Here is a 26042-nt window from a genome sequence, read left to right as displayed (position 1 = left end):
TGATATGTTTTAAGTGTTTCCTATATTCAACAACTAGGAGTTAATAATAGAATGTTATTTCCTGTTTTCATTCTTTGTCCAGATACTAAGTTGATAACCGTATTTGATGATTATCTGTGATGTGCCATCAGCTCACAAGTATCATCAGCTCACAAGTAAACCTCCAGTGTGTGAACCCAGGGAATTTTAAACACCGGGCTCTTCAATATGGATTTGTGTTACAGTCGTGTCATTATCTCACCCTTTCACAATATCAAAGGATCAGATGGCTATAATTGCAGAGAAGTAAGTGAGTAATCTCTAGACTATTTTAGCAATAGGACACCAGATGATTCCCGTTCCATAAAGGACTAAGATTTCATCCGCTGCTGAAGCTGAGTCTGATAAGGATGGAGCAGTTTCTGTGGGTGGAATCTTAACCAAAGTAGGCAATGTTATTTTCATTTCTGAAAATGACATATGTCCAGAGGAACAATCACCTCGTAGGACCATCCTCCAATAAAAAGCATTTCAAATGGAAGGGTTTTTTTTTCTTTCCTTCAGTTCCCCCTTGTAATTCTATCTTAAAGTGCATCTTGAATCTGAATGAGCTCCAGACAAACCTCACATACAACAGACAGGAGAATTCAAACCAATGCATTTATTATGCTCAGGAATCACAGCTGACTCCCAACGCTGCCAAATCCAGCAGGGCTTGCACAAGCTGCACGTGGTTTTCATAAGCATTGATTGCAGCCCAAATTCTGTCTTGTGAGTTGAATTTTTATCCAGTTGCCAAGTGACAAATGTTAACTTTGCCTTAATATGAAGGTTTATTAAGCTTATTTTATGACTTTTTGCTTACTAGCTTATTTGGTTCTGTTAAGAATGTAACATGAATGTGAAATTTTCCTTTCAAATTACTATCAAGGATGACAACATTTTGTTTTGTTTTCATGAATTCTGAGCAGCTAGACCACAATTAAATACCAAAAAAAAAAAAAAAACCAAGGTATACAAATCAATCTCTCCAGTGATTTCGGAATATGAAAAGGTAATTTTTAATCTATAAAGAGAATTGTGTTCCTGCATCTTTATCTATAAAGCCACTAAAATAATTACTAGCAGTGGAAGCTTGTAAAAAAAATTAATAATAATAAGTCTTCCATGTAGAATAGATAAAAATAAAGTCCAAGGCCCAGAGGAATTCGGGAGCATAAGGTTCTTCATGTAGATGCGTGGAAACAATGCTGGACCTAAGTACAGTAACAGAACTTATCTCTAATTGAGATGCTCCCTAAGGAGCCTGTTACCACAAGATCTATATAAAGGGTTTCTAAAAACCATTTGAGTCTTGGTCATCTGGCTGGCCTTCTATAGTAACACTTTTTCCCTGAAACTCAGTCTTATTGATAGCTATTCATTTTTTTTTTAAGATAGGAAAGAGAAAGCTTAAGGAAAAAATAGACAAATAGAATTACTATTTTAAATGAGGCTCTCTCTTTTAAGATATAAATCTGTTTAGATAGAAATGTCATCCTTGCAGTTTGTCCTCTCCTTATTGTCAGTCTCAGCTAAGGGAGTAAAAAGACATGAGGATGGGAATTTGAAGCAGACTCTTTTTTGGGGGGTCCTTGTTCTAGAAGAAAAAGCTTCCCATGGGAAGGATGGTTACAGATGTCTATGCTGTCAGGCTTTGTGAAAATATGGGAGGCTTGTACAGCAACGACTTCACTGTGCATTTGCCAAAACAGCTTAGAAAACAGAAGGAAAATAATTAAATTGACTTAAAATCAAAACCATAGACTTGTGTGTGTCGTTAGCTATTTGACAAGGTAGCCTGTCTTAGTATCACGAAGACAAAAGCAGAATGAAACAAAGATTTAAGTCTGTTACTAATCAATAAATTTTATCTCATGGAGATCTGTCCACTTCTGATAGATTTTTATTTTTGATTTTTAGTGATGATGCTCTGGAAATACTGATATTTGTGTTTCCATGTGGAAGCTATCAGCACAGAAAACAGGCCAAACTCAATTAATTCCAAAATCCCAAACAGTACAGTAAAACATGGTAAGTTTTCAGATTCTCTAAATTTCTTTTATCATTGTTCTAGAGCATACTGGCACTTACAAATATACTAATGAAGTCAAAATTGAGTACTGAAATTTTAAAATACACGATTTCAGAATATCCATATTTAATGTTATAGTTCATTTTATGATATTTAATACCAAAATACTTTAATATTTCAGTTTTGAATACCACAATAAAAAATTGATCAGACATTAAGATTCATTTTCACAGGATCATTTGAATATCAAAGTACTCCTAGAATGTAAACTCTGGACAATTTTTAATTAGAAAACCTAAATGATCGTAATATGGTTCTTAATAATGTCTCTAAATAAAGTGAATTTAATATCAAGTTTCTCCAATAAGTGAAAATATATAACAAAATCATCATCAGAATGCTGATGAACATGGACACATTCATCATCACTTTAACCATGTTCAACAAAAATTACTAAAAAAAAATAAATGTTGGAAATGTAGTGTACATCAGTAAACATACGGTGCTAGGTAAGATTATTCACGTTTTTATAGCCAGAAAAACTTTGTGGTGACTCATTCATTTGTTAGTAGATGTTGGGTGTTGGGTGCCAACCAGATTCCAAACTCTTGCTAGCTACTGACAATAAAAATGAATAAGAAGTATGTCCTAACATCCTACTTAGGCAGATAGTAAGTAAGCAAATAATCATGATATGATGTGACAATTACCATGATCTTGTTCTACAGAGAACTCATCAAGTTCTTTTGTGCCCTGAGTTATACCCGCAATATGCCTTTTGCCTTGAACACATTTCTCCAGCTCTCTACATGATCCTATTCCATGCAACATGTAGTCTGCTCAGATACCTCCTCCACAGAGATGGTTGTATTTCCTTCATATGCCTGACCCTGTCTGGCACTGTATCTAATTTGCATTTTATTTCCTATCTTCCCCATTAGACACAGGCCCCACATGGGTGGGATCTTTGCCTTGTTCACCTCCATACTCCTAGTTTGCAAAGGACAGGCTGGCATAAAAGTAGGGGCTTAATAAACAGTTGTTACATATATCAATAAATGTAGAAACCATAATAATGGCAAAAAAAAAGAGTCGCTTTTTTAAAGAAACTATCATTTTCTGTTAAATCTATATCATTATGAATAGGTCATAATGGCAAGACAGCTTTAGAAATGAAAGAAATTAAAAGATTGAGGGTCTATTGAAAAAAGAAAGAAGAGAAAAACATTGAGAGTCTACTAAATGGTCAGTTAGGGAGGGAGGGCAGGGTCCTTTTCAAGATTCTTGTTTCTTTCTTGGTTAATTAAGCCGAGGGTCTTATCATGGTTACTCACCCAGTACCCCAAGAGTTGTTCTTTTTCAACTAGCAACTGCTTCACTGGACATCTTTGTGGACAGTCCTTTGCCTGCTTCCCCAGCTTCTGAAATAACTATGTTTTTTATTAGATGATGAAAAAATTAATTCCATATATTACCAATGAAGTCATTTATGTTTTTTTGTGGGGGTTTTTTTTTTTTTTTTGGCCTTTCTAACACAGGACTTTTTGAAGGATTACATTTATATCTTGAATTAGGAGTTTTCTCCAGCTCTCATCTTTGCCCTTAAAACCCATGTTCCATTCATATCAGTTTGATCAGCCTGATCAGGTGGAGACCATGTTGCACAAGGGTAGGAGCCTGCCTTCTTGAGTGGAACTGCTGGGACATGACATTGGCAATGTCATTTTTCCTCTCTGTGCCTCAGTTTAATCAGCACTGATGATAAAACAATAATACCACTCTTTGCAGTATAATGAAAGTAGATGTGTTTGTCACTCAGTCCTGTCCAACTCTTTGCAACCCTACGGACTATAGCCCGCCAGGCTCCTCTGTCTGTGGAATTCTCCAGGCAGGATACTAGAGTTGGTTGCCATTCCCTTCTCCAGGGGATCTTCCCAACCAAGGGATTAAACCCAGTTCTCCCACATGGCAGACAGATTCTTTACCATCTGAGCCACCAGGGAAGCCACATATAGTGTAAGAACAAGGATTAAATGTGAGAGTCCATGAATAACACTTAGCCTGCTGCTGCCGCTACTAAGTCACTTCAGTCGTGTCCGAAGGCCCTTGTAAATGACAAAGTCCCATCAATCTTCTTTCTTTTCTTAATGCAATTTTCTTCTCCTCCTAATGCAAAATTCTGGAAATTTTATACCCTTAGTCATTTATATTGTGGACTTTGAAAGTGAATGCTGCAAGAAATGGTTATTGTTCCAGCATTCATGAGCTCAGCTCAGTATCCAACAGGGCATGGGGTGCAAAGCTCAATCACGAGATTAAAGATAAGTCATATTTCTCCTATTTTTTTGCACTTGCTGGAAAATTTAAAATATGACTCAACCTAGTTCATTCTCACAGGATTTTTTGAAGTAAACAGGCCAATGTGAATGTCCTATTTCCTAATAGGCACATATAGCAAACTAAATTGCCCTGCTTGTATGCCAATAGCAACAGTGACTAAAAGAGAAAACTGTCATCATGGCATTAAGATCAAGCTCAACCTGAGTTTTACAGTCAGACAGATATAGGTTCAAAGATCCATAACCTATGCTACCTTGGGTATGTTATTCAACTTCTCTGGATTTTTTCATAAGGCTACTCCGAGTAGCAAACCACAAAATACGGCTAAAGTGGTTATCGGGGTGCTGGCACATAGACAGCATTCAGTATGTCTTAGTTTTTTCTTTTTTTTTCAATCTTTCTGTATTTATTAATCAATTTATTTTAATTGGAGGCTAATTAATTTATGATATTATAGTGGTTTTTGCCATACATTGACATGAATCAGCCATGGGTTTACATGTTATTACCAGGCAGCATCCTAGATTCTCCTCAGTCATGATGCTAAAACAACAGCCATTATAGAATCTGACTAGTCTTTCAGCCATATAACAGGAAAGTTAAAATTGAGATTACATACCACCACCCTCCACCTCCACCTCCACACACACACACACACACACAATTGCAACTTAAGGAATGGAATTTAAATATCCTAGATGCCACTATACATGATTTTATAACCCATCATTTTTTACTAGTGCCAAGTTAGTTAAAATTATAACATGTCATTCCTCAACAGGTGAAATGGTACCCCTCTTGATTAGCAGAACAGCCCTGGTTTATTTACACTAAATCCTGTGTGATGGGCAGGAATGGGTTCTCTCTGGCTTCAGCTTCTAGGGCAATGTCTGATTTTTCCTGTGGTTGGTGGACACTATGCTTTTCTGGTAACCATCAAATCACACCTGATTTTCAGCAACTCAAGTGTTAGCAGAACTGAAGTAATCTCTTTTCTGGGACTTCAAACTAGACATTCCCCAAGGCACCAGTGCAAACTGGAAGTTTCCCTCTCCATGTACATCTGCCAATTAGGCTTTCAGCCAATTATAGCAGCCAATTATAATTCACTGGGGGTTTCTGTCTAAAGGGTTCTAAGTGGATTTTAAATTTAATCCTAGGACAATTATCACCATATAATACTCCTTTAGTTTCTGTGATTTAGCAACATCAATGAAAATGGGTCTTATGTATTATCCCTTTTATTTTCAGCATAAGCCAAGGTTAGCTTCATATTACATGTGAAGTTGATGAGATCTATCTAAGAGCTTCTCTCTTCAACCCTATTCCAGAACATATGCCAAGAGTCATGAACAAGCCCTGTTCCAGATCCTTCAAGGTCCTTGATACCTGCAACATTGAGATTCAGAGAATATACTCTCCAAATAAACCCATTTCTAATCTGACTCATAATGGTCCTTATCTTAGGACCCTACTTTGAGTAGTTATCCTTAGAAAAATTCATGTATAAATTTTCAATTAATGTATCAATCCATTCAATACTCCCCCATTGGGTGCCAGGAGAAAAGACATGAGGCATAGGCTCTGTGCTTGAGAAGTTAAGATGAAGAAGATACATGAAAGGAGGTTGGTAGATTAACTCAGCAATTTCTGTCTTGCTTTATTTCTGCCCTGCTTTATTTCTGCCCATCTTGAAGCTGGATTCAATGCTATGATAAATCCTCAAAATAGACCTGACTCCTTAGAATATCATAACAAATCAAATCAATCTGTAGCAGGTAACTATAGTATTAGGTTGGTGCAATAGTAATTGCGGTTTTGCATTGTTGAACTTTGCCATTTGATATTGGAATACATTCTTTTTTTTTTTTTTAATTTTATTCTATTTTTAAACTTAACATAACTGTATTAGATTTGCCAAAATATCAAAATGAATCCGCCACAGGTATACACGTGTTCCCCATCTTAAATGTGATTATGTTATACATCATTTTAATGCACATTTATCACTTTATGTACTTTTACTAATTACTTATTACTTGCTATTTATTTTATATTTATTTTAGACCATAGAAATGATGTTAGACAAAAAGAAAATTTGAGCAATATTTTTTTCAAGTTCAAATGTGTCATAAGACAGTGAAGACAACTCTCAACATCAACAACATATTTGACCCAGGAACCGCTAGCAAACGTACAGTGCAGTGGGAGTTCAAGATGTTTTGCAAAGAAGACGAGAGCCTTGAAGATGAGGAGCATAGTGGCTAGCCTTCAGATATTGACAACAACCAACTGAGAGGGTCATCAAAACTGAGCCTCTTAAAACTACAGAAGTTGCTGAAGAATTCAACAACAACCATTCTACAGTCATTCAGCATTTGAAGCAAATTGGAAAGGTGAACAAGCTCAATAAGTGGGCACCTTATGAGCTGACCACAAATCAAAAAAATCATTTTGAAGTGTCATGTTCTTTTATTCTATGCAACAACAATGAACCATTTCTCAATTGGATTGTGACATGCGGCGAAAATTGGAATGTATACAACAATTGGTGAAGACCAGCTCAGTGGTTGGACTGAGAAGCTTTAAGGCACCTCCCAAAGCCACACTTGCACCAAAGAAAGCTCATGTTTACTGTTTGGTACTCTGCAGCTGGTCTGACACACTACAGCTTTCTGAATCCTGGCGAAAGGATTCATTACATCTGAGAAGTACACTCAGCAAATCGATGAGCTGCACCAAAACCTGCAATGCCTGCAGCCAACGCTGGTCAACAGAAATGGCCCGATTATTCTCCAGGACAACACACAACTGCATGCCACACAACCAACACTTCAAAAGTTGAACAAATTGGGCTACGAAATTTTGCTTCATCCCCCATATTCATTTGACCTTTCACCAACCAACTACCATTTCTTCAAGCATCTCAATAATTTTTTGCGGGGAAAACACTTCCACAACCAGCAAGAGGCAGAAAATGCTTTCCAAGAGTTTGTCCAATCCTGAAGCACAGATTTTCATGCTACAGGAATAAACAAAATTATTTCTCACTGGCAAAAATGTGTTGATTGTAATGGTTCCTATTTTGATTAATAGAGATGTGTCTGAGACTAGTTATAAAGTTCTATAACCCCTGGTCTGAAACCACAATTACTTTTGTACCAACCTAATATGCTTATGCTTACTAAACAAACTCAATTATATGAAAAATTTACTCTTTTAAAAAAATTTGAAATAGTTTACACATATCCAATCATTGAATAATAATTTACAAACACCCATGTACCCAACACCCAGCCTGAGAAATAAAACATTTCTGATTTAATTAATGCCCTACCATGTACTTCCTAGAAGATCATTGCAGTTTCTGTCCCCAGAGTTAAAAACTAGCCTGTACTTAGAATTTATTACTCTCATTAACATTTTAACATTCTTTCTGGTGGTGATGGTTTAGTTGCTAAGTCGTGTCCAACTCTTGTGACACCATGGATTGTAGCCTGCCAGGTTCCTCTGTCCATGGGATTTCCTAGGCAAGAATACTGGAATGGGTTGCTATTTCCTTGTCCATAATACTCTTTCTACATTTTTATGTATTCATGACCATATCAAACAATATTTTACATAATTTTAACTTTATATAAATGAGCTTGCACTGTACCCATTTTCCTCCAGTTTACTTTCTCTTTCAACAGTAGTTTTATAAAATTTATCCATACTGTTATGTGTAGATTTATAACACAATTAATTTATATACTGTATTGTGGTTTAAACACTAAGTTGTGTCCAACTCTTGCCACCCCACAGACTCTAGCCCGCCAGGCTCCTCTATCCAGGAGATTTCCCAGGCAAGAATATTGGAGTGGGTTGCCATTTCCTTCTTCAGGGGATCTTTCCAATCCAGGGATCAAACTGAGGACTCATGAATTGCAGGGAGACTTCTGCACTGCAGGCAGATTCTTTATCAACTGAGCTATGAGGGAAACCTATACACTGTAGAGTAAAGGACAACTTAGCAAGTGTGAGTTGTTCACACCTGCACATTCAAAGGGAAGATTTGACCTTTGTCCAGCTCTTGGGAGGTATCCTCTAAGCCCTTGGAGTGTCCTGCATGGTAAGAGTGTCCTTGTTTACTGAGGGCCCTTGGGTGGTGCCAGGCAGTCTACGCTAACAAAGAGATTTATGGTGGAGGGCCTGAACCATGCAATGCCTGACCTATAGAGGGGGTAGAGAGTAAGGTCAGCCTAAGATCAGTTACACAAGCCACCCACCAAGCTTAGGTGACAATCCAATAGTGTCCACTGGACTCTAAGACTTAGGTGAGCTTCCCTAGTTGAATATATTGTCACTATCGTTGCTAAAAGAAACAGTGCTGTCTATACTACTACACTGCAAGAGAACAACTAGAAACTCATGCCTGTTGTCTCCGGAACTCTGCCTGATGTGCCTTTTCCTGTTGCTAATTTTAATCTCTATCCTTTCACCATAATAAACCATGTGTGTGTATTTAGTTGCTCAGTCGTGTCCAGCTCCGCAATTCTTTGGGCTGTAGTCCGCCAGGCTCCTTTGTCCATGGGACTTTTCAGGCAAGAAAACTGGAGTGGGTAGCCATTTCCTCTGCCAGCAGATCTTCCCAACCCATGGATCAAACCTGTGTCTCCTGTGTTTCCTGCACTGCAGGTGGATTCTTTACTTCCTGAGCCATCAGGGAAGCCCTGTAATAAATCTTAACCATGAACATAACAGCTTTGCTAAATTCTGTTCACTCCTAGCAAATTACTAAACCTGAGGGTAGTCATGGGACCTCCAAATATATACACTCTCTAATTGACTGACTTTTTTTCCAATCTTTTGCAATTGCACGCAATGCTTATAAAAAATATAATGCATATTTTGTCCACCTATAAGTGAAATTCCTGAATCAAAGGAATTATGTTCTAAAATTGTGAATTGTTCTTAAAGTAGCTGTACCATTTCATAATCCAACCAACATTATCTAAGAGTTCTCAATACTCTGAGCTTCACCAACCCTTGGTACTGCCAGACTTACTAGTTTTTGGAAGTCCAATGTTATGAGATTGTATTTCACGATGTATTCACTTGCATTCCCTTAGTGATTAATGAGGCTGAGTATCTTTCTATATGATTTGAGATTTTATTTCCTATTAATTGCTTATCTATATCTCTTGCACATTCGTGTTGCATTATCTCTTTCTTTATTTACAGACATTACCTATGAATTTGGAAGTAGTTATTTAATGGTTATATTATAAATATGGCAAATGTCTATCCCTATGTTTATCCTTTTACTTTATCAAATTTGTAGTACAAAATTTTGAAGGTTCAGTGTTGTATGTTTTATCACTTTTTAATTTATGATTTATTCTTTTTGTGTCTTATTTGATTTTTCCCTAGTTCACTATCATAATGATAGCCCCCATATGTTTTTCCAAAAGGTTTTAAGTTTTTTCTTTTTTACATTTATGTATTTTATCTCTCTTGAATTTTCTTTGTGCATGATGTGATAAGGAAACATTTTATCTTTTTCCACATTATTAATTTTCCCCATAGCAATTTTTGTATAAGTAGTATATTATCCCACCATTTTTTAAATGAGCCCATTAGTATTTTAAGTTGTTGAAAATTTAACAAAATGTTTTTAAAGATACACACACAACTAGTAATTGCAGTTACATCTTGGATGAGAAACAAAGGAGTTGTTCTGTTTATCTAGCAATGCCTCCCAATTCACCCTAAAACATGGTGGCTTGAAGCAACAGTATTTATGTATTAATTTTCCTACTTATGTGGATTCAGATATTGGAAGCTGCTCAGTAGGGTGGTTCTATCAGATTCAGATTATAGTCAGGGGTCATTTTGAAGGCTTGTTCATTCATTCTTCAGATACCTGTATCCCACCATTTTAAAAAATATTTCCTTTATTATAGCTCAATTTTCCATAAATATTGGTATATTCCATTTATTGCTTGTCTAGTAGCATTATTCTTTATCTATTTCCATACAAGTAGTATGCCTACTAATTAGTACAGCTGTATTTTTAAGCTTGACCTAATTACTAAAGCCTCAATATTTGAAAGATACCTCTTGTTCTTTTATAAACTGATATCTACTGCAAAGCCAACTTTTAATTTTTCTCAAAAACATTTAAGATTTTGAATGATACACACACACACACACACACACACACACACGCATATATATATATATAATTATCAGAAGTGCACACATTGGCAACAGTTTTCCTATATATGACATGGTGACTCCCTGTATTTCTATACTACATTTTAATACACTTCCATAAAATGTTATCTATTTCTCCATGAAGATTTGCATATCTTTTGTTACATTTATTCATTAGGTACCATATGTGTTTTTATTGCTATTGTAAACACTATTCAAAACAATAATTGCTGGTATATAAAAACACAATGGAATTCTAAATATTAATCACAAATCTTATTGAATACTCACCAATTTAAAAAAAAATTATCTCCATTATCTAGTATTTTCTTTGTAGACAAATATACTACAAGAAGATAATGACAATTTTGTCTTATATTTCTTTATTTTCTTTAAACTAAACTAATTTTGACTGAGATTCTATCTTACTAAACTGTTGGGACATTCTGCCTCAGTGGTTACAGATCATTATCCTCTCATACTCATGCACCCCAAATTATTCCATTGCCAAGGATCTTATATGTAACCAAAGAGTCAGGGTGCCTCTGTTAGTCAACACTTAAGGTCCACATGAACTACCACTGACACAAGATTCTCCACATCTCAAACCACAAAATACAGTCAGGTGTGGTACCATGCTTAAGGTATAGAAATCTTTGATAATCCTGGGAGCCCACATCCAGCCTCCATCAGCCCCACATTCAGCTATCTCCTGAGATCTTTCTCCCTCTCAAGCTGCTGCCATAGCTCCACATGGAGAAGCAAGGTGGGAATTCTTACCAATTACTCCACTTCAGAATTAGCTCTTTAAAAACAATCAGAGGCTCTATGTATCTGAGTGACTAAATACTCAAATTAAATCTTAAATTAACTACCCACATGCTAAAATGACCTTTAAATAGGTTGTTCTTTCTGTAATGGTTCTACTTAGTTGCTAGGGACTGGGTATTTATTGCTTGACGTCTGACTTTATGCTATCTCTCAGCCCCGTATGTACGTATTCATATCTTAGTAATTTGGCCTATTTGGTTCCAGCCCTATTCTTTCACACATTTAATCTTTGCCTTCCTAAAACCTTTTCTAAAACAAAGAATGTAACACTAACTTCTCTCATTTGCTTTCTTTCTCTCATCACCTCATTCAGTCAGCAAAGAATCCTTTTTAGGTATTCTCAGTAAGAAATAATTTCACACTCACAGTCATTTTTCCCAACCAGGAGGACATTTACAATACAATCAGTAGGCACTAACCTGAAAGACCACATAAAATTCTGAAGAGCACTGACCCATTTATGTGAGACAAGGTAGGATCAGGAAGAGAGAGAAGGATCAAAGAAAGAGGGAAGCCAAATAGAGAAGAATAGGTAGGCACTTTGTCTTTGCAAGGCTAAGGAAACGGAGGACAAGAGGACATTTCTAACAAAACGATTTACCTGTCCAAAGGGACAGGGCCTTGATAGAATATAGCCCATATTTGCACAGGGCTTCCCTGGTAGTTCAGACAGTAAGAATCCATCTGCAGTGCAGGGAACCTGGGTTTGATTCCTGGGTTGGGAAAATCCTTGGGAGAAGGGAATGGCTACCCACTCCAGTATTCTTGCCTTGGAGAATTCCATGGACAGAGAAGCCTGGCAGGCTATAGTCCATGGAGTCACAAAGAGTCAGACACAGATGAGAAACTAACATTTCACTTTACTTTCAGCCCATATTTTCAAAATTTGAAAGAGGAATGTATGCCTCTCAGCAAAAACCAAAAGTAAGGGATAGGAACTTGGGCTAAACAAAATTACAGTTAGACAACTATGGGCCTTTTAATTAATATTAAATTATATATGTCATCTTATAGGTGATTGGACCCACTGAAAATATTTGAATGAAGAAAAGAGGAAGTGACATAATGTTTGTCTCTTTCTTAATTGAAAATGTGATGTTAATTATTCACATCAGCTTAATACAATAGCATTTCTAAATTTTTGCACTTTAAAAAGATGTTATATCATTAGGGAAATTAACACAAAGACATATCACTATACAACTATTAGAATGACTGACATCTTAAAAATGACAATACAAAATGCCGGTGAGGATGTAAAGCAACAGGAACTCTCATTCATTAGAGTAAAAAACGGTACAGCCTCTTTGGAAGACAATTTGGTAGCTTCTTACAAATTTAAACACAGTCTTATGTGGTACCCTGTAGAAGGAAATGGCAACCCACTGCAGTAGTCTTGCCTGGACAAAGGAGCCTGGAAGACCACAGTTTATGGGGTCACAAGAGTCAGACATGACTTAGTGCTATCTTTCTTCCTTTTTATGTGGTACATCAATCACATCCTAGGTGTTTTCCCAAATGATAAAAAAGCTAATATATACACAAAACATATGAATGTTTATAGCATGTTTACTTGTAATAATCAAAAACTGGAGACAAACAATATGTCCTGCATAGGTGGATGGATACAAACTGTGGTACATCCATAGAATGGAATATTACTCGATGATAAAAAGAAATAGGCTATCAAGTCACAATACATGAAGGAACATTAAATGCATGCCAAAAAAGATGTCTTTTTCATTATGGGGGACTGGAATGTAAAGTAGGGAGTCAAGAAACACCTGGAGTAACAGGCAAGTTTGGCCTTGGAATACAGAATGAAGCAGGGCAAAGGCTAATAGAGTTTTGCCAAGACAGCACACTGGTCATTGCAAACACCCTCTTCCAACAACACAAGAGAAGACTCTACACACAGAAATCACCAGATGGCCAACACTGAAATCAGATTGATTATATTCTTTGCAGCCAAAGATGGAGAAGCTCTATACAGTCAGCAAAAACAAGACCGGGAGCTGACCATGGCTCAGATCATGAACTCTTTATTGCCAAATTCAGACTTAAATTGAAGAAAGTGGGGAAAACCACTAGACCATTCAGGTATGACCTAGATCAAATCCCTATTGATTATAGAGTGGAAGTGAGAAATAGATTTAAGAGATGAGATCTGATAGATTGTCTGATGAACTATGGATGGAGGTTCATGACATTGTACAGGAGACAGGGATCAAGACCATCCCCAAGAAAAAGAAATGCAAAAAAGTAAAATGGTTGTCTGAGGAGGCCTTACAAATAGCTGTGAAATGAAGAGAAGCAAAAAGCAAAGGAGAAAAGAAAAGATATACCCATTTGAATGCAGAGATCCAAAGAATAGAAAGGACTGGTAAGAAAGTCTTCCTCAGCAATCAATGCAAAGATAGAGGAAAGCAATAGAATGGGAAAGACTAGAGATCTCTTCAAGAAAATTAGAGATAAAAAGGGAACATTTCATGCAAAGATGGGCTCAATAAAGGACAGAAATGGTATGGACCTAACAGAGGCAGAAGATATTAAGAAGAGGTGGCAAGAATACACAGAAGAACTGTACAAAACGATCTTCATGACCCAGATAATCACAAAGGTGTCATCACTCACCTAGAGCCAGACATCTTGGAATGTGAAGTCAAGTGGGCCTTAGAAAGCATCACTACAGACTAAGCTAGTGGAGGTGATGAAATTCCAGTTGAGCTATTTCAAATCCTAAAAGATGATGCTGTGAAAGTGCTGCACTCAATATGTCAGCAAATTTGGAAAACTCAGCAGTGGTCATAGGACTGGAAAAGGTCAGTTTTCATTCCAATCCCAGAGAAAGGCTATGCCAAATAATGTTCAAACTACCACAAAATTGCACTCATCTCACACACTAGTAAATAATGCTCAGAATTCTCCAAGCCAGACTTCAGCAATACATGAACTGTGAACTTCCAGATGTTCAAGCTGGTTTTAGAAAAGGCAGAGGAACCAGAGCTCAAATTGCCAACATCCGCTGGATCATCAAAAAAGCAAGAGAGTTCCAGAAAAACATCTATTTCTGCTTTATTGACTATGCCAAAGCCTTTGACTCTGTGGATCACAACAAACTGTGGAAAATTCTGAAAGAGATGAGAATACCAGACCACCTGACCTGCCTCTTGAGAAACCTGTATGCAGGTCAAGAAGCAAAAGTTAGACTGGATATAGAACAACAGACTGGTTCCAAATAGGAAAAGGAGTACGTCAAGGCTGTATATTGTCACCCTACTTATTTAACCTATATGCAAAGTACATCATGAGAAAGTCTGGGCTGGATGAAGCACAAGCTGGAATCAAGATTGCCGGGAGAAATATCAATAACCTCAGATATGCAGATGACACCACCTTTAGGGCAGAAGGTGAAGAAGAACTAAAGAGCCTCTTGATGAAAGTGAAAGAGGAGAGTGAAAAAGTCGGCTTAAAGCTCAACATACAGAAAACGAAGATCATGGCATCTGGTCCCATCACTTCATGGGAAATAGATGGGGAAACAGTGGCTGACTTTATTTTTGAGGGCTCCAAAATCACTGCAGATGGTGAGCGCAGCCATAAAATTAAAAGATGCTTACTCCTTGGAAGGAAAGTTATGACTAACCTAGACAGCATATTAAAAGCAGAGACATTACTTTGTTAGCAAAGGTCCATCTAGTCAAGGTTATGGTTTTTCCAGTAGTCATGTATGGATGTGAGAGTTGGACTATAAAAAAAGCTGAGTGCAGAATTGATGCTTTTGAACTGTGGTGTTGGAGAAGACTCTTGCAAGTCCCTTGGACTGCAAGGAGATCCAACCAGTCCATTCTAAAGGAAATCAGTCCTGGGTGTTCACTGGAAGGACTGATATTGAATCTGAAGCTCCAATACTTTGGCCACCTGATGGGAAGAGCTGACTCATTTGAAAAGACACTGATTCTGGGAAAGATTGAAGGTGGGAGGAGAAGGGGATGACAAAGGATGAGATAGTTGGATGGGTCACAGACTCAGTGGACATGGGTTTGGGTAGACTCCGGGAGTCGGTGATGGACAGGGAGGCCTGGCGTGCTGCGGTTCATGGGGTCGCAAAGAGCTGGACATGACTGAGAGACTGAACTGAACTGAACTGAATGTGGGAGACCTGCGTTAATCCCCAGGTTGGGAAGATCCCTGGAGAATGGAAAGGCTACCCATTCCAGTATCTGGCCTGGACTGTATAGTCCATGGGGTCCCAAAGAGTCAGACAGGACTGAGCAACTTTCACTTCACAGAGCTGGGATGGCTCAGTATACTGCTTTGTGTTTCCCTGGTGATTCAGATGGTAAAGAACTGGGCTGCAATGCGTGAGACCTGGGTTCATTCCTTGGGTTGGGAAGATCCCCTAAAGGATACATGGCAACCCACTCCAGTATTCTTGCCTGGAGAATTCCCATGGTCAGAGAAGCCTGGCAGGCTACAGTCCATGGGGTCACAAAGAGTCAGACATGACTGACCGACTAAGCACACACACATATAAATGTATATTGATAAATGAAAGAAATAAACCTGAAAAGCTTACATACGGTCTGAATCCAAGTCTATAATATGCTGGAAAAGGCAAAACCATCGAGTAAAAAGATCAGTAATTCCCAGGGGCTAAGGGTTTGATGGTGAGGAGGAAGAGAAAAAAGAATAGGTTCCCAAAAGAGATTTTCAGAGTAGTAAAATTATTCTGTATGATACTGCAATTATAGATATCATCACAATATATATTTGTCAAGATGTGTAGAAATGCACAACACAAAGAGTAAACCCTGATATAAACCATGGACTTTAATGGTAGTATATCAATATGGGTTAATCAGTTACAACAAAATAGACCACACTAATGCAAGATGTTAATAATAGGAAAAATTGATGAGGGGGGCAGAAGAGGTATATGTGAGCTCTGTACTATCAGCTCAATTTATCTGCAACCTAAAACTGTTCCAGAAAATTAAGCCTATTAATTTAATCAAAAAGCATACACACAGAGAGAGAACATAACTGCATCCAAATCAATTAACATTTCCAACCAATTATCTACAAGCACATTTCATTATTTATGCACATACATGTACATGCTGTGTTCCAGACACCATAACAATTCTGAGACAAAATCTTCATAAGAACAGGAATCTCTGCCATTGGGATTTGCATCATTGAGGTATCGCAAGTGCCTGCCATTGATAAGCCCTTTATAATTAATCAGTACTGTAATATTTAAATTAATGAATAAATCAGTAGAAATATGAGGCAGAGAAGAGGATTTGGATAGTGATTAGAAAAAACCCCACTGAGTAGAAATCACTTTTCAGTATAACAGTATTAGCATCAGTGAAAGAAAAAAATGGAAGAATGAGGCAGAGCCAAGCAGGAAGCCCCCAGTGGTGAAGAAGTTGTCATTGGATTTGCAGAAATGATTTGCATGATTGGGACTCTTGGAAAAGAACATTAGAAATCAATTTATCTATTTGGTCAGGTGGGCGAAGTCCAGGACATACAGAGATTTGACCATTGTCATCACGGAAAATTTAATTTGCAAACAAATTTCTATGTCAATGGTTGAGGTGGATAGACTCCTTAAATAAGAAATTTCTTTTGAGATATTCCCAAGGTAAGAGATTCTATCCTATATTTCACATATGGGAAAATGCTAAAAAGGATTGGAGGTGAGACTAGGAACAAGTAAACAAAGAAAGTTTCAGGGAATTTTTATGACCATACAGACATTGGCTTGTTGGAATATTAAAAAAAAAAAACCTTTAAGGTGGTCAAAACCCAGCTTAAAAGGACTTAATTGTAAATGAAGGAATACTTCATTTATAGTACTTGAAGAAAATATAGGAGACTTTTAAACAAATAAAGCCAGAAATCATAAATGAAAAGCATTACCAGTTGGCCCTATAAAACTTTAAATGTTTGGCTAATACTGGTATAAAAATGTTAAGATATAATAACAAAAAGATCTTTAATTTTAAATACTGGACTAATATTCATTAGTCAAACAATAAATAACAAAAAGAGAAAAAATTAAATATTTCACAGCAAAAGGTAATCAAAGCCTCAAAATACCCTAAAAGTTTTCAATCATCCTTATAACTAAAACAAGGGCTAATAGAGATTATTTTTAAAATCTATTAGATTGAAGGCAGGAAGATCTGGGCACAACAGAGGATGAGATGGTTGTATGGCATCAGAGATGGTTGTATGGCATCACTGACTCAGCGGACATGAGTTTGAGCAAACTGTAGGAATTGGCGAAGGACAGGGAAGCCTGGTGTGCTGCAGTCCATAGGGTCACAAATAGTTGGACACAACCGAGAGACTGAACAATAGGTGGGAAAATATTCAAAATATTATTGAATTTCAATACAGTTTAACTTCAATACAATTTTAATAAAAATTATTGAATGATTCCATTTTGCTAGGAATATAATAGATAGGCTTTAACAAATGTTCTCTATGAAGATTAAACTATTTCAACTTTTTTGAGGATTAAATAAGTTGACCAAAAATGATAGCAAGTAGTTACTACATGCTATGTATTGTTAAAAGTATTCTATGTTTATTAATATTTAAGACTCTGTGAGGTAGATTTTGTTATTATCAACCATATTCTGATGAAAAAATTGAGTCAATGGAGCAATCAAATAACTTACCAAGGAAAAAATCCACATACCCAGGAAGCAGAGATGCTGGAATTTAAACCCAAGTATTCTGGTATCAGAGTTCATGGCAAGGCAGAGTATGCTAGCTGAGCAGACTTAGGACTGGATAGTTTAAAATTTTTCTGTGGGTTCTGTGCTATAGGATAAGCAGGTCAGTGGAATGTTTCCTGCTGGAATGTAAGAACAAAATAGAGTTCAGAGTATGGGCCTTAGATTGATTGATTTATATATTAAAGGTAAGTTTGCAGGCAAATTGTTGCTCTCTCTTGAAATTAGATGACCCTCAGAGGAATAGTCTCTCCAGGTTCAGAAAGACTCCAGATTCCAGAGCATCATGAATACAGGAAATAAGGAAATATATTAATTTTTCATTTGTTATTTTTTGGGCTTCCCTTGTGACTCATTGGTAAGACTCTACCTGCAATGCAGGAGACCTGGGTTCAATCCCTGGCTCAGAAAGATCCCCTTGAAAAGAGAATGGAAACTCACTCCAGTATTCTTACCTGGGAAATCCCATGGACAGAGAAGCCTGGCAGGTTACAGTCCAAGGGGTCGCAAAGAGTAAATATATTAATATTAATATATATTTATATATATATATTAATATTTACATGTATACTCTACCATCTAGAAATTTATACTATAGAAATACACACATAAGCAGAGATGCGTAAAAACAAATGCTCGAAACAGCACTGTAACAATTGCTTAAATTTACTATTAAGCAAACCGACTCAATTGACATGAGTTTGAGTAAACTCCAGAGTTGGTGATGGACAGGGAGGCCTGGCATGCTGCAGTCCATGGGGTCGCAAAGAGTCGGACACGACTGAGCAGCTGAACTGAACTGAAACATACAATTCTGATCTTTGTGAAGGCTAAGAGACTAAGGGTAAGAAGTTGGGACTCTGGCAAAACATTTTGGTTTGGGTGTTTCTGAAGAGTTCAAATCACTGGACAAAACAGGAAGTCAGTGGTTCTCAAACTTTAGTGGACATCAGAATCACCTGAACTGCTTGTTAAAACAAAATCCAGAGCGCTGTTCTCTACCTCTAGAATTTCTGATTCAGACAGTATGCGGTAGCCCCACCAAAATGTTAGGATTTTAACAAATTCCAAGCGATGTTTGTGTTTCTAGTCTGGAGATGATGTTTTGAAATCCAGTGCCCAAGAGGAAGAGCTGTTGAATAAGGACACCAATTTGAAGACATTCTAAAAGCTTCGCTCAGCTGACTTGACAAAGGAGCCACTAATCATGCCTGTGAGACTGGGTAAGCAAAGCTTGCCACCAGAGGGCAGTGCTGGAGATCCTAGTCACCCCAATTTAGACAGAGCTGCTGTCCTAATTAGACCTGACTTAATTGGATGGCAAGTATCCAAAATAATTCACTTTTCAAGTAATGTTAAGCAGTGATTCTTTAACATAGATGTTTTGAGCAATTGGTTTCAAGGTCAGTCTTTAGGTATGAAATGCGATGGCCACGTCACATACAAGTTATTGAAGTCACTTCAGTCATGTCTGACTCTGTGCGACCCCATAGACGGCAGCCCACCAGACTCCATCGTCCCTGGGATTCTCCAGGCAAGAACACTGGAGTGGGTTGCCATTTCCTTCTCCAATGCATGTTAGTGAAAAGTGAAAGTGAAGTCGCTCAGTCGTGTCCGACTCTTCAAGACCCCATGGACTGCAGCCTACCAGGCTCCTCCATCCATGGGATTTTCCAGGCAAAAGTACTGGAGTGGGGTGCCATTGCCTTCTCTAATTGAGGACCCCAAAAGGGACATTAAAAAATCTTATAGCTTAAAAGTCCAGATAGCAGGGATATTATTCTTAAAAAATAAAAAATGTGTTTTAGCTACCCTAGGTGGTCACTTCACTATCCATTTGGATTCATTCTTCTGGAACTTAACATGGGGAAGATAGCACTAAATATCACCCTGCTTTCTAAGGTAATGCTATGAGAATTGTGTTTTGAAATATATCACTTTCTCATGAAAAGTAATACAAAATTATTGCTTGAATCTTTGCTACAAATTTTAGTCAAACTCATTCACGAAGCTGGATTTCAGTTCTTTTACTTCCAGAATTATGGACCAAATACCAGATAGTAGTTCAGTTCAGTTCAGTCACTCAGTTGTGTCCAACTCCCTGCAAACCCATGGACTGCAGCATACCAGGCTTCTCTGTCTATTGGCAACTCCTGGAGCACGTACTCAAACTCATGTCCATAGAGTCGGAGATGCCATCCAGCCATCTCATCCTCTGTCTCCCCTTCTCTTCCTGCCCCCAATCCCTCCCAGCATCAGGGTCTTTTCCAATGAGTCAACTCTTCGCATGAAGTGGCCAAAGTATTGGAGTTTCAGCTTCAACATCAGTCCTTCCAATGAACACCCAGGACTGATCTCCTTTAGGATGGACTGGTTGTAGCTCCTTGCAGTCCAAGGACTCTCAAGAGTCTTCTCCAACACCACAGTTCAAAAGCATCAATTCTTCAGTACTCAGCTTTCTTTATAGACCAATTCTCACATCCATACATGACTACTGGAAAAACCATAGCCTTGACTAGACGGACCTTTATTGGCAAAGTAATGTCTCTGCTTTTTAATATGCTGTCGATGTTGTCCATAGCTTTTCTTACAAGGAGCAAGTGTCTTTTAATTTCCTGGCTGCAAACCATCTGCAGCCAGATTTTGGAGCTCCCCTCCCAAAAAAAATAAAGTCTGAAGGCAGATTTTGGAGCCCCCCCCCAAAAAAAAATAAAGTCTCTCACTGTTTCCATTGTTTCCCCATTTATTTGCCATGAAGTGATGGGACCAGATACCATGTTCATAGTTTTCTGAATTTTGAGTTTTAAGCCAACTTTTTCACTCTCCTCTTTCACTTTCATCAAGATGCTCTTTAGTTCTTCTTCACTTTCTACCATAAGGATGGTGTCATCTGCATATCTGAGGTTATTGATATTTCTCCTGGCAATCTTGATTCCAGCTCATGCTTCTTCCAGCCCAGCGTTTCTCATGATGTACTCTGCATATAAGTTAAATAAGCAAGGTGACAATATACAGCCTTGACGTTCTCCTTTCCTGATTTGGAACCAGTCTGTTGTTCCATGTCCAGTTCTAACTGTTGCTTCTGAACTGCATACAGATTTCTCAAGAAGCAGGTAAGGCGGTCTGGTATTCACATGTCTTAAAAATTTTTCCACAGTTTGTTGTAATTCACACAGTCAAATGCTTTGGCATAGTCAATAAAGCAGAAGTAGATGTTTTTCTGGAACTCTCTTTCTTTTTTGATAGTAGTTACCTTACAATATTCATTTCTCAAGTAATAGTTTCTGTGAGAAAGTTTGCAAAGAGCTAATCTCAAAAACAGTGTAATCCTATTGACTGAATTACAGAATAGTAAGGAACTGGGAGTTTTTTCATTTGTTGTCATTTAAACGCAGCTTTTATCATTCTTTATATATTTTGTTCTTTATACAGACAAAGGGAATATTATTAAAATGTGTTGTTTTATAAATAAATTCTAAGACTTTATTTCTAGTTTAGTCTAAACTAAATTGGACAAAACACTAGAATTTTCAGTTCAGTTCAGTCACTCAGTTGTGGTCGACTCTTTGCAACTCCATGAATCCCAGCACGCCAGGCCTCCCTGTCCATCACCAACTCCCAGAGTTCACTCAGACTCACGTCCATCCAGTTGGTGATGCCATCCAGCCATCTCATCCTCTGTTATCCCCTTCTCCTGCTGCCCCCAATCCCTCTCAGCATCAGGGTCTTTTCCAATGAGTCAACTCTTCTCATGAGGTGGCCAAAGTACTGGAGTTTTAGCTTTAGCATCATTCCTTCCAAAGAAATCCCACAGCTGATCTCCTTCAGAATGGACTGGTTGGATCTCCTTGCAGTCCAAGGGACTCTCAAGAGTCTTCTCCCACACCACAGTTCAAAAGCATCAATTCTTCAGTGCTCAGCCTTCTTCACAGTCCAACTCTCACATCCATACATGACCACTGGAAAAACCATAGCCTTGACTAGATGGACCTTTGTTGGCAAAGTAATGTCTCTGCTTTTGAATATGCTATCTAGGTTGGTCATAACTTTCCTTCCAAGGAGTAAGCATCTTTTAATTTCATGGCTGTAGTCACCATCTGCAGTGATTTTGGAGCCCCCCAAAATAAAGTCTGACACTGTTTCCACTGTTTCCCCATCTATTTCCCATGAAGTGATGGGACCAGATGTCATGATCTTCGTTTTCTGAATGTTGAGCGTTAAGTCAACTTTTTCACTCTCCTCTTTCACTTTCATCAAGAGGCTCTTTAGTTCTTCTTCACCTTCTGCCATAAGGGTGGTGTCATCTGCATATCTGAGGTTATTGATATTTCTCCCGGCAATCTTGACCCAGCTTGTGCTTCTTCCAGCCCAGCATTTCTCATGATGTACTCTGCATTTAAGTTAAATAAGCAGGGTGACAATATACAGCCTTGATGTACTCCTTTTCCTATTTGGAACCAGTTTGTTGTTCCATGTCCAGTTCTAACTGTTGCTTCCTGACCTGCATATAGGTTTCTCAAGAGGCAGATCAGGTGGTCTGGTATTCCCATCTCTTTCAGAATTCTCCAGTTTATTGTGATCCACACAGTCAAAGGCTTTGGAGTAGTCAATAAAGCAGAAATAGATGTTTTTCTGGAACTCTCTTGCTTTTTCCATGATCCAGCGGATGTTGGCAATTTGATCTCTGGTTCCTCTGCCTTTTCTAAAACCAGCTTGAACATCTGGAAGATCACAGTTCACGTATTGCTGAAGCCTGGCTTGGAGAATTTTGAGCATTACTTCACTAGCATGTGAGATGAGTGCAACTGTGTGGTAGTTTGAGCATTCTTTGGCATTGCCTTTCTTTGGGATTGGAATGAAAACTGACCTTTTCCAGTCCTGTGGCCACTGCTGAGTTTTCCAAATTTTCTGGCATATTGAGTGCAGCACTTTCACAACATCATCTTTCAGGATTTGAAATAGCTCAACTCGAATTCCATCACCTCCACTAGCTTTGTTCGTAGTGATGCTTTCTAAGGCCCACCTGACTTCACATTCCAGGATGTCTGGCTCTAGGTCAGTGATCACACCATCGTGATTATCTGGGTCATGAAGATCTTTTTTGTACAGTTCTTCTGTGTATTCTTGCCACCTCTTCTTAATATCTTCTACTTCTGTTAGGTCTATACCATTTCTGTCCTTTATAGAGCCCATCTTTGCATGAAATGTTCCCTTGGTGTCTCTAATTTTCTTGAGGAGATCTCTAGTCTTTCCCATTCTGTTTTTTTCCTCTTTTTGTTTGCATTGATCGCTGTGGAAGGCTTTTTATCTCTCCTTGCTATTCTTTGGAACTCTGCATTCAGATGCCTATATCTTTCCTTTTCTCCTTTGCTTTTTGCTTCTCTTCTTTTCACAGCTATTTGTAAGGCCTCACCAGACAGCCATTTTGCTTTTTTGCATTTCTTTTCCATGGGCATGGTCTTGATCCCTGTCTCCTGTACAATGTCATGAACCTCCGTCCATAGCTCATCAGGCACTCTATCTATCAGATCTAGGCCCTTAAATCTATTTCTCACTTCCACTGTATAATCATAAGGGATTTGATTTAGGTCATACCTAAATGGTCTAGTCGTTTCCCTACTTTCTTAAATTCAAGTCTGAATTTGGCAATAAGGAGTTCATGATCTGAGCCACAGTCAGCTCACGGTCTTGTTTTTGTTGACTGTATAGAGCTTCTCCATCTTTGGCTGCAAAGAATATAATCAATCTGATTTCGGTGTTGACCATCTGGTGATGTCCATGTGTAGAGTCTTCTCTTGTGTTGTTGGAAGAGGGTGTTTGCCATGACCAGTGCGTTTTCTATAATTTAATTCAGATGACCATTATATCTACTACTTTGGGCTGGAATCCCTTAGAAGAAATGGAGTAGCCATCATGGTTAACAAAAGAGTCCGAAATGCAGTACTTGGATGCAATTTCAAAAACGACAGAATGATCTCTGTTCATTTCCAAGGCAAACCATTCAATATCACAATGATCCAAGTCTATGCCCCAACCAGTAATGCTGAAGAAGCTGAAGTTGAATGGTTCTATGAAGACCTACAAGACCTGTTAGAACTAACACCTAAAAAAGACGTCCTTTTCATTATAGGGGACTGCAATGCAAAAGTAGGAAGTCAAGAAATACCTGGAGTAACAGACAAATTTGGCCTTGGAGTACGGAATGAAGCAGGGCAAAGGCTAATAGAGTTTTGCCAAGAGAAAGCACTGGTCATAGCAAACACCCTCTTCCAACAACACAAGAGAAGACTCTACACATGGACATCACCAGATGGTCAACACCAAAATCAGACTGATTATATTCTTTGCAGCCAAAGATGGAGAAGCTCTATGCATTCAACAAAAACAAGACTGGGAGCTGACTGTGGCTCAGATCATGAACTAGAATTTTACTTAGAGTCAAATATATTCTCAGTGTTAAATACATTACAGAGTAGAAAAATAAATTGTCATCAAAAGCTAAAATTTACTTTCTACTATTTAATATTAAAGTCAGAAAACTGATTCTCTCAACTGTGAGAAATTACAAACATTTTAGATACCTATATCAATTCTTTCTGCATATGACATTCCGTGTTATTTGTTTTTAGAAATAATCTAATTGCAGTGACCATTTCTTACGTCACAGATTCCCATTCTCTCTGTGAGATGGTAAGAAGAGGGTGGCAATGGTTGACTAATATGGACGACAAAGTAGACCAGCAAATATGCAGAGTGGACAAGTGGCATTTGTAGATGAGCAACACATTTCCCAGCTATTAATACCAAGAACTAATCATAGTTTATCCAACCTCCTCACTCTTTACAGCCTGGCAAAGAGCTTTGGCAGGAGAGGGCCGAGTAGCTTCTATCAGCCCGTTGCCATGGGATCCCATAGCCCTGGAGACCCTTCTACCAGAGTTTGCATGTCCAGCAATAGCGTAAACTCACACTGGGAATTATCCCAAGGCAGGAGCTGAGGTGGCCCACTTGTGACCTCTTTGCAAAATCAGGAAGTGTCATTTCTGCAGTGGTTAAGTGAGTTTTCTCTTTTCCATGCGTAAGCTAGTTTGGCCGTTTTTGCTTTTAACCTTATGCCATTAAGTGCTGTGTGTATGTGCGTGTGTTTTAAATATAACTGACTTCTAGTGCATCAATATGACAAATGAATTATTGTATTGACCCACCTCTTTTCTAAGCATACAGTGTTGTTTTGTTTTGTTTTTTACAGTCATGTCACAATTTTTTTTTAATTTATAATATTGTATTGGCTTTGCCATACATCAACATGAATCGCCACAGGTGTACACATGTTCCCCATCCTGAACCCCCTTTCCACCTCCCTCCCCATACCATCCCTTAAGCATACAATGTTGATTTGCAAGATTAAGTCAAGGAGTCTGCCATTCTCTCTGCTCTGAATTTTGTATATTTTGTACAAAAATGTATAAAATAGTCAATAAATGTATCACAAACTAACACTGAAAAAAACTATCTTTAAAATGCATAAAATATATGCATTTATAATATATATGGGAGTAAATATATTTGTACAGGTAAAGCTTTCATCACATAGTGTCCATTTGTTTATATTTCATGATAACTCAGAGCTGAGGATTAAATTTAGCTTTTACTCTCAACAACAAAAAATTTTTCTTAGCCAGTTAATATGGTAAGATCAATGAGGTAGTATTTATACTTCTTAAAAATGTATGTATTTTCAAACATGTTAGAACCATTTAGAAGTACTGACTTACACTTACATAATTTATATGTATATATCATTTCTATCTGCCTGATAAAATTTTACCTTTTGTCTGCTAAAGATTCTTCTACAATAAATC

The 26042-nt window shown here is 37.8% G+C and overlaps 1 long non-coding RNA gene across 1 annotated transcript; it reads left to right on the top strand.

The window, feature by feature from the left end:
- The first annotated feature begins 261 nt into the window (after nucleotides 1–261).
- LOC129620267 (uncharacterized) lies at nucleotides 262–6474 on the top strand. The gene is made up of 3 exons (XR_008698461.1): nucleotides 262–285; nucleotides 1942–2052; nucleotides 6460–6474. It is a non-coding gene; the product is annotated as an uncharacterized LOC129620267 (long non-coding RNA).
- Nucleotides 6475–26042: the final 19568 nt, after the last annotated feature.

Source organism: Bubalus kerabau, chromosome 9, assembly GCF_029407905.1.
Source record: "Bubalus kerabau isolate K-KA32 ecotype Philippines breed swamp buffalo chromosome 9, PCC_UOA_SB_1v2, whole genome shotgun sequence".
In the NCBI taxonomy this organism is placed as follows: Eukaryota; Metazoa; Chordata; class Mammalia; order Artiodactyla; family Bovidae; genus Bubalus; species Bubalus kerabau.
Note: the sequence above shows the minus strand (reverse complement) of the source record. Positions and strands in the feature narration are given on the sequence as shown.